Source organism: Neophocaena asiaeorientalis, unplaced genomic scaffold (genome assembly GCF_003031525.2).
Source record: "Neophocaena asiaeorientalis asiaeorientalis breed wild unplaced genomic scaffold, Neophocaena_asiaeorientalis_V1.1 scaffold77, whole genome shotgun sequence".
Lineage (NCBI taxonomy): Eukaryota > Metazoa > Chordata > Mammalia > Artiodactyla > Phocoenidae > Neophocaena > Neophocaena asiaeorientalis.
Window position 1 is genome coordinate 1,120,876 of NW_020174645.1, and position 8,708 is coordinate 1,129,583.

Below are 8,708 nucleotides of genomic sequence, written 5' to 3' on the forward strand. Positions count from 1 at the left end.
TCACTGATAATGATGAGGAGAAGGGGCCAATTTTGATGGTCACGAGCAGTTTATGCTCAGACTTCTACTTCCTACATTATTTTATCCTAGTAGCAGTGTTGTTAAAAGGCAGCAATAATTAAGTTAATGAATTCTCTCTTTCTGGTTTTTATTTGCTCACATCCAATGTGGGAGGATTGCAGTAGGGGATGGCCAGGCTGCCCCAGCTCTAAGATTCTCTATTTTAAATGGTCATTGCCATTGTCAATGACACTGGTATGATTCCAGACATCTCACAACCCCACTCATCTCTAAACCACATGTAAAGTGTCTTCTCCAGGAGCAGGACCCAGTGTTCTCTCTATCTGAGATCTCTTTTTCTTATGCAACTCTTTTTTTTTTTTTTAACACACACACATATTCGTTTTTATATTCTTTTCCATTATGGTTTGTCACAGGGTGTTGAATAGAATTCCCTGTGCTCCACAGCAGGACCCTGTGGTTATCCATCCTATATATACTAGTATGCCTTGGCCAATCCCAAACTCCCACTCCAGCCCTCCCCCACCCACCTCCCCCTTGGCAACCACAAGTCTGTTCTCTATGTCTGTGAGTCTGTTTTTGTTTCGTAGATAGGTTGATTTCGGTCACATTTTAGATTCCACATATGTGATATCATATGGAATATGTCTTTCTCTTTCTGGCTTGCTTCACTTGGTATGCTAATCTCTAGTTGCATCCATGTTGCTGCAGATGGCATTATTTCGTTCTTTTAACAGCTGAGTAGTATTTATTATTTCATTCTTTTAACAGCTGAGTAGCATTTCATTGTGTATATGTACCACATCTTCTTTATCCATTCATCTGTTGATGGACATTTAGGTTGTTTCCATGTCTTGGCTGTTGTAAATAGTGTTGCTATGAACATATCTTATGCAACTCTTTAAACTCCCCCAAAGGAACCAGGGATTTTGCCTTTACTTGAGACGCATTTGATCCTGAGAAAGTGGAGGATGCTGCTAGCATCCTCTTGTTTAGAAACATTCATTTGAATAATCAACATGGGTGCATATACCCATTTAAAAATGATCAGTTGCTTGACAGATATTAAAGAACAACCCAAGTTCAACTCAAGTATCACGGAGGGCGCACGCGATATAAGTGCTTATGTTTTAATTCTTAAGTCAATTCCATGATGTTTTTACTTACACTTTTAGGAGCATATAAGGCTCAAGGTTCCAGCCTCAGGATTTCCTTCACCACCGTGCAAAGGGCTTGGCAACCTTGTTCCTTTGTTAAAATGACGTGATAAGATACATTTCTAGTTTAAAAAAATATAATTTGACTTATTAAAACATGACAGCTTGTGACCTTTGGTTGCAGCGGGAGATGTCAATTCACTTACTCTCGGAAGGGAAAACAAGATGAGCTCCTACCGCTTCAGCACTAGGGGTCGCTGCAGGCCCACTGATGCTGTGAGTCCGGGCGGCGGTACACCCAGCCTCCCCGGCGCCAGAGGACCACGGTTCTGTTCCGCTGTTCTTGCGGTCTGTGCAAAAGGAAATCTTGAGACGGTCTCGTTTCTAGGTGCTGCTTTGCCGCCTTTCTGATGCATAAAAATAACCACAAAACCAACATTTATCCAGCGTCACATATATTTTACTATTTGGTGGTTAGAGTTGAAAATTATCTTCTAAACCATCCCTCCAATGATACACTGGAGCACGACAGCATCAGTCACTGCATTTACTTTTACACCCGAAGAGCTCACTGATGTCACTGGTCATCTTCTCCAGATGTCTCACGCGATGAGACAAAGATCAATTTACAAATAATTGATCATATTTAATCACACTGGGTGACTCTTATGTTGACCGATTTAAACACCCAACTGACAGAGACCTTTGGACAGAATGAAAAACTGGTATGTGAGAATTGTGAGAAATAATCTTTTTAAAGACTTTTATGGCTGTTTGGAGGTGGGGACCCTACATCCTGACTTGGACCAACATATCTGTGAGAGGAAAGACGAGAGTAAGTTATTGAAATTCCAAGCAGAGAGCTCTATACTGTTGAGAAAAGCTAGCCGTCGGGAAGAAATTGGAGCATACACCTGATTTACTGGGTGATCTTAGAGGACTTTTATTAAGAGGAAGAAGTAGAGTTTTTTTAAGGCAGAAGTCTTCCCAGCCCTATCACTGCCATTTGTTTATTCCCCAAAGCATCCTTAAGTAACTTCCAAATTAGTCCGTTGAAAGTGTCCTCAGATTTCAGCTTTGAAGCTGTGGAATGTTTGCTTGTAACAACCTGCAGGGCTCACTTTCCCTTTGATGTTGGCAAACTCTACAAATTGCCAAATAAAGTGTCTCCTTCTGTGGCTGCTCTGAGTTCCTCCCGGGCAGGATCAACTCCCTCTGTGTCACTTTCATGAACTTTTTTTTTTTTTTTTTTTTTTTGGCCAGAGGTGGGGAGCCGTTTCCTTCCATCACAACCCCGGGATGTGCACATCTGATTCAAAGTCCACAAAAAGGGGTGAATTCACTCCCTGACAAAGGTGTATGGAACCCAAGACCCAGCCTTTCAAGCTGAAACGCTGATTTCAAAGGGGCTAAAGAAATCAGACCATTTGATGCTGAGCTGAGAAGAGAAACTGGGTCCTTGGGATGCGTCTTGCTCATCATGGCATCCTGGCTCAGGATCTGGTCAGAACACTGGTCGTAGCGCCAGCGTTCTCTTTTGTCTGTGATCAAGTGCTCTGGAAGCATTAGGCGGGGGCTGGCTCTTTCTTTGGGAAGGATGCTTTCTGGCTTAAGACCTTCAGACTGACACGCCCATTTTCCTCCTGATGGTGCGTAGACAGCCCACCCTCAACAGAGGAGCCTTGGTCAACCAGGCTGAGAAGTGGCGGCTCCCAAGGACCACAGAGGGTGGTGCTCCAAACGCGGGTGGCTGCCGCTAGCCCAGCCACACGCTGTCAGACAGATTTCCTGCTCTGGCCTGGACTTCCATGGTGATCAGCCTCGCCGGCCCTTTTTCTCCATCCTGGAGGATAATACAGCCAGTGCAGGGCACGTAGAGGAGCTCCACAATTGAGATTTTGTTAGATGAGGAATGAGTAGAAGTGTTTTCAAGCCAGAACACAGGGACCAGGAATTAGACAGGAAAGTGGGAAAGGACTCGGCGTGCAGGGGGCCAGCCCCCCTGGCTACGGCAGAGCCCATCCTGCTCTGGGCGTGGGATTCTTAGCTCACCAGCCTCCCTGGCACCCAGTGGCCACACAGAGGCCAGGTGTTGTGAAGGCAGGAAGGCAGGGGCTCCAGGAGGGGAAGAGAGGCTGGTGAGCTCACGCTTGGCCCCTGCCTCTTAGGTGCTCTCGGAACACCTGGAGATCTTCCAGAAATGTGACTCGGCTCGTCTGACCTGACATCCCACGCTGGCCTCCCAATTCCCTTACACCAACCCAAATCCCGACAAGGCTCTGCATATCTCCTATCCGTCCCCTGACCTCACCTCCTTCCTCGCTCTCCCTGGCTTCACTCAGCCTCAGCTGCGCTGTTTTCTTTCTGACCCTCTCAGCTTTTTCACACCTCAGGGCCTTTGCACTTGCTGTTTCCTCCACCAGGCATGGTTAGGACCCTAATCTGTACATAGAGGGTTCTTCTCACCAGTGAGGTCTCCTTTCTAAGTCCATCTTCTCAGAGAAGCCTTGCCCAACCTCTCAGAAGTTAACTAAACATTGTCCTGAGTTTCTTCTTAGGCTCTTTCTGAAAGTATCTTGTTCTCGGTTTGCTTGTATGTCGTCCGCCTGTCTTCAGGAGAATATAAGCTTGGTGGCAGCTTGTACACTTGCTAAACCTCCAGTGCCTGGCCAATAATAGGCATGTAATAAATATGTATTGAACGGAGTATGGGATCCACCTAAATCCCTTTCCTCTGAGTACCCCAGCCCACGAGGACCCTCCCTTGCAAGTCCCAGCCCTTCTTCTCTGTGATACACTCTAAAGATCCCAAGAGATCAAGTATAAGGGCAGCATGGTCCTCCACGCTGCATTCTGTCTGGTGCCTGGTGCAGGACCCAGAGCATCCTGCGTGGCCATTAATTGGTGCAGTGTGGTTGGTGCAGCCATCATGTCAGGGCAAAGCCACACCTCCCTCCTTTGAGCTCTCCTGATGTGTATCATAATTAGTCCAAAGCTTAGCTGTGGTTCCAGGTGCCCATGTTTCTCCCTCCACTGGACTGTGAGCCATTTCTTGGTGGGTAGAGTTGGACGCGGATGGATTATTTTTTTATGCTTTGCTTGTGCCCCACTCCTGCTTCTGTGGAGTCAGGCTGAGATCAAAGGCGGTGTATTGGTTAGAAGTATTCACTTCAGCTGTCGTAACAAAGAAACTCTCAAACTCCTGTGACTCAACACCGTACAATCTTATTTCTTGCTGGCCCCAAATCCAGTGCTAGAACGTGAGCTTCCACACTTAGGGGGGCCAGCCTCCCTCCATCTCGTCCCTCTGGCTTTGCTGGGGGCCTTGGGGTTCCCTACTGGACTTTGGCCTCCAGCTGGAAGATGTGGGAAAAGAGTTTGGAGGGTCACGCCAGAGGGAGGTTTCGTAGGCTCTTCCTGGAAGGGATGGGCATCACTTCCATCCACATTCTTTTGGCCACTCAACCTACAGCCACACTTAACCTTAACCTTAGGAAGGTCAGGGTGCGTGGTTTGGCTACAGGTAGAGGTTTTGGTGAACATTAAACGTCCATCACAGGCTCCCATGAATGAACAAGTGAATGAAAAAGTCCAGGAGGTCTTTTAGCGGTGGGTTTACGGCCAGAGGCAGCCTTGCGGGTTCTCCTTGACCTCTGGTAGAAACCTCACCTCCGACAGAGGGGGTCCCCAGGGGCTGGTCAAGCTACAGGTAGAAATGCAGGATTTCTTCCAGGCAGCACTGCATATAACTTCAATGAAGACTTTAACGTCCCGTTGAGCGTTCTGTATCGATCCATGAAACAGTAAAATAAGGCAAAAGGAGCACCCTACTCTTAACCTTTGCAAAAGGAACCTAATCCTTTAGGTTCACCTAGGGGTTACCTGGAGAGGCCGGGGGTCACCTAGGAGAGTTCCCATACGTTGGGTTTTTAACATCTGCTTGTGGACCCCTGGGAGGAGGAGAGTCAGAGGGGAGGGGGAGAGTAGAAGAAGAATCTGGATTTCATTATGGTGACCCAGAAGAACCCAGACTGTAGAATGACAATTCCTTTCTCCTGCCGGATGTCTCATGTGGGTTTTGCAGGGGGCTTTGCCTCCCTAGGTCTTCTGAGCTGGCTGATGGGGGTCCCACCGTCTTGGAGCAGCTTGAGCCGGTGGTCTATTCAACCCCCCTGGTGGGGGTGTGGGGAGGTGCACTGTGGACAGTCACAGGCGGGCTTGTCACTGCCTCATCTTAGAAGTGCCCTCATCACTTCCACTCACATTTAACTGGTCCCCCGCAAGGGGGCTGAGAAGCATCGCCATCCATGTGCAGGAAGCAGAGAATACCAGATCCTGCACCATCCTCAAAGGCACTTCATGGGGAGTCTCCGGGGCGGGGGGCACTGTGTGGAGGGATGACCCTGCTCAGCCTCACCAGGAAGGGCGAGAAGTATCCCTGCTGGGAACAGTGCACTCCACGTCGGAATGCTGTTGCCACTCTTGAAAGAGACAAGTTGTTGGATCTGTGGCCTTTTCTATTTCCTGGCCACTCCACAAATTTGGGGAAACTGAGAAGAAAAGAAGTTTCAGAAAGGTTCCTCTGCACCCTCAGCAGGGATTGATCTGGTAGCTCACGTTTCATCCCAGCGATTCTCAGACTTCAGGCGTTTCTCACCATCTTCATGACTTTTGTCCGGGGGTGGGGGGGGAAGGTGACACATATCCTATCAGTGGTGATTTAATGTTCTCCTTGAAATCAGCCCATTCTTCAAAGACTTGGGTAACTTAATTGAAAAGGCAGCTTACATCACTAAAGGGATGCTGAGACATCAAACGTATTAATAATGAAAGTAAAAATGAACCACATTCACAAATTCTAGCTAGACATTGTCACTCTGAACAGAAAGATCTGCCTTTCGTTTTATTTTTATTTTATTTTTTTGCGGTACGCGGGCCTCTCACTGCTGTGGCCTCTCCCGTTGCGGAGCACAGGCTCCGGACGCGCAGGCTCAGCGGCCATGGCTCACGGGCCCAGCCGCTCTGCGGCACGTGGGATCTTCCCGGACCGGGGCACGAACCCGCGTCCCCTGCACCGGCAGGCGGACTCTCAACCACTGCGCCACCAGGGAAGCCCTGCCTTTTGTTTTAAAAGCAAGGGCTTTGCAATCGTGAAAAGTTCTCTTCCAAGAGTTGCTCAGGCCTGAGCCTTTCTCCTTTGATGTGATGAGAAGGGTTGGAAGAGGACCGATTCCGTTGTAAAGAATGCCCCATCCTTGAGGTACCCCAAAGCCTCTTCTAACCACCAATGGGACAGTTGCCTTCAATCCTTGAATTCCACCTTTACCATCTCCTAATTTTCCTGGAAACTGCTGCAGAAAAACGTTTTGTTTTATGGAAAGACGACAACCCAAACTGCCTGGTGTCACAGCCTAATCCACACAGCACGAACAATTAGTACTATTTAATTACTGACAAAATTAGGCTTACAAATTGATTTATGGCCTTGCAGAGGAAACACATATTCTTGGAGGAAAGCAGATTTCTCACAATTAATTTGAGAGAGAAAAGGCAGGCACGTCGGATGGGAAGTGGTCCCCGAGGCCTCGGCACAGCTAAGAGCTGGCAGGCCTCAGCCTTCTTTTCCAAATCTTCCTAAGGCAGTGCTTCTCCCAGGATTAGTTGTGCTAATTACCCAAAGAAGATTAGATGTATTAGCTAGAACCGCATTCTGGAGAGTGAGTAGCCATGCTTACATCTTATTTTAGCCACTGATCGGGTATCTGGAGTTGCAGCTTCCCCCAAAAGCTTCCACGCCAAAGAGCAGAAAAAACTTTGTAAGCCAACTGTGTATAATGGGGAAATCATTTAACATGGAATCTGTCAGCCACCTTCAGTCCTGAGGATGCAGATAGAGAAAGTCTTTTGCAATGACATACCACTTCCCCCCCCCCCCAAATATTTCTAGTGATTGCAACTCTGGAAAAGAATATCTCAGTTTGATTTAGAATATATAAAATGATTGTTTTTAGTAAAGAATAGGGATCACTTGTTCCTAGTCAATAAATTGGAAAAATGTTTTAAAATAGACTCAGTTTCACATTGAAAGGGACTCTGGCAAGCTAGGGTTGGCATTTTGTGCGGTTTACTGCCTCTGCCACTAAGAGGCCAGGTGACGGTGTGTCGGGGACTAAGCCTCAGTTTCCCTCTCACTGAGGTGGAAGGGATAGTGGACTAGACCAGTGGTCCTTGGATGGAAAGCATCGGTATCACCTGGCGATTGTTAGGAGTGCAGACTCTTGAGTACCACCTGGACCTGATGAATGCGGGGGCGGGTTCTCAAGGTCCCAGGTGATGTAGAAACTTATGTTTCAGAAGCACTGAAACATATAATCTCTTAGGTCCTTTGCTGCGTAAATTCTTCAGAATTTTTATAGGAGAGAGATGCAAAGAGAAAAGGCAGACAGTTTAAGACATAAAGGAAAGAAAAACAGGACAGACATTCAGAAAATTAAACACAGAATAAAGTAGAAGCACATATCATCACCAGGAGTGAAACCCAGACAGACAGTCTTTTGAAACGTTGAAAGCTAAACACTCTTAAAGTGTTGGTATATTCTGCAACCACCGGCATCTAGACTAAAACACCTGTGGCTCCCTTGGCTGGATGATGATGACCCATTTTTACCTTCTGGGGTAAATTCACCTCATTTGACTTGGTTGTTGTTGGTTTGCAGTATTCTTTAAATATTCAGAACGCTTTCCCTTGCTCTGATTTCTGATCTGGTTTATTTAAAGGCTCACATGGGGAAGTCCTTGGGCTAAAATCATACACTGATGCTTTGTGTCCTTGGTTTCCGGGGTGTCTTAATTAGGGATTCAGGAAGGATAAATGAAGAACTTGTCTCTTATCTACTCAAGGCCGCGTTGGCCCTTAATGGATCCATTCCCAGCTCCAAATGGGCCAGCGGGGAGTCAGGACGGGATTCTTTTAGGATCACTGACTTGGTGGTCATTCCAGGATAGGGGTGGGGTCAGCATGACCCTCAGGACGCCTGGCAAGTCAGAGGTCCTCCTACCCAGAGACTGAGGCGCGGGGGTGAGGGCCTCTACAGGCATCTTTGTATTCACTGGTAGGCGGAGTGCCTTAGAAAGCCCCAGGCTGTAGGACTTGCCCTTAGCTTGAGGTCTGAAGAGCGAGAGAAAGCAGATGGCCTTCCTGACACCTGTTGGGAGAGCGGGCAGCTCCCTCCCGCCTCCTCCGAGCACGCAGAACACGCCCGCTGCTCGCCCGCCTCCCAGGCGCCCCCCTCCCGCTCGCGCGCGCAGGGCGGGGTGGCCCCGAGGGTGGGTGAGGGGCAGACTCGGGAGGAGGGGTTGGCTGTGCGGATTGGGGCTCGCGGCTGTCACTCCGAAAGGGTGGGGCTTTTTTTAAAAGAGGCTAATTTTTAAGGCAGACCCCTAGCGCGCGCGAGGCTTCGTGGCGCTCGCGTCCGTGCTGGAGGCAGGCTCGGCCGAGCGCGGGCGGCGCGCGGGCGCGAGGTCCCCGGG